At 40.8% G+C, this 1310-nt stretch overlaps 1 pseudogene; it reads left to right on the top strand.

The window, feature by feature from the left end:
• On the top strand, positions 1-1001 carry LOC128568495 (E3 ubiquitin-protein ligase RING2-like; annotated as a pseudogene).
• Positions 1002-1310: the final 309 nt, after the last annotated feature.

Below are 1310 nucleotides of genomic sequence, written 5' to 3'. Positions count from 1 at the left end.
ATGTTTCAGGCTATGCAGAGAACTCATCCGTGAAGCAAAGCATGGGAACTCGGTTTACATGAATTACAATGAACAGCTCAGGGACTTTTTTACAAGAGACAATAACAGATAGCTTGGAAATTGTGGTTCACTTCAAAGCCCATACAGTGAACCAGCGTGTCCAATATGTGTGGCTATGCTAAAGAATACCATGACTACGAAGAATGTTCACATCATTTTTGTGCAGACTGCATCATCACAACCCTTAGGTGGCAACAAAGAATGTTCCACCTGTCTGAAAAAGCTAGCTTCCAAAGAGCACTAAGGCCAGACCCAAACTTTGATGCACACTCATCAGCAAAAGGTATTCAAGTCGTGATGAGTACAAAGCTCATCAAGAAAGAGGATTAGTCAGGATGGAGAAGCACAGAAATGAGCAAGCACTCAGTGACAGCACTGAGGAGGGACTGAAGACGCAGGTCGTGAACAGAAGACAGAGAGGCAAGAAACAACAGATTGAAACCGTAGTATAGCCGAGGATAATGGTGACAGTTCACACTGAGCAATCAGGAAGCTGATCCTAGTAACAAACTGGCCAAAACATCTGATGATTCTGGGCTTGAGCTCGATAATAACAATGCAACGGTGGCAATCAAACCAGTAATGGATGGTGCTAGTGAAGTTAAAGTAGTGTTCAGGCCTCATCCCACACTTATGGAAAAAGATGACAGTGCACACGTAAAGACTTACGGCAATGATGCTGTTGATCACCGATCCAAGTATCTGCCTGTGAGGTCAGCTTTAGAAGAACTTTGAAACAAAGGTCAATCAAACCAGATGACCCTTGAGCCAGCCAGTGAGAAGCAGTATATCATTTATACAGCAGTGGCCAGTTCACTGTATTAAACGGCTCTTTTTCGTTGGAATTTGTCAGTGAGAAATACTGGAAAGTAAACAAATCCGTGGAAGTTTATTATGCACCCACCAAGGAGCACAAACGACCTTTTAAAAACCAATTCTGAGACTGAACATTTTTACAGCTCATTTCTTTAAAGATGTACTATCATTAATTTCATGGACAAATCTTGGATATTTTGTTCAGTTTTCTTTCTGAGCTGGACTTGTTTATACTATTCAAATCTTTTCCACTTAAGATATCCTTTATGGAAGGGACTGCAGTCGTTTATTACTTTTTGTTCCTTTAAAACATATTACCTAAGTTGTGTGTTTGCACAAACGTCGTTCCATTTGGAGTACCCTTTGGACTCATGAATTTTTCATAGTTTTATATTCTTAAGAATTCACTTCGCAGTCTTTTCCCCTCTCCCCTC

Source organism: Nycticebus coucang, chromosome 17 (assembly GCF_027406575.1).
Source record: "Nycticebus coucang isolate mNycCou1 chromosome 17, mNycCou1.pri, whole genome shotgun sequence".
Classification (NCBI taxonomy): domain Eukaryota; kingdom Metazoa; phylum Chordata; class Mammalia; order Primates; family Lorisidae; genus Nycticebus; species Nycticebus coucang.
This window is presented reverse-complemented; position numbering and strand designations above follow the sequence as displayed.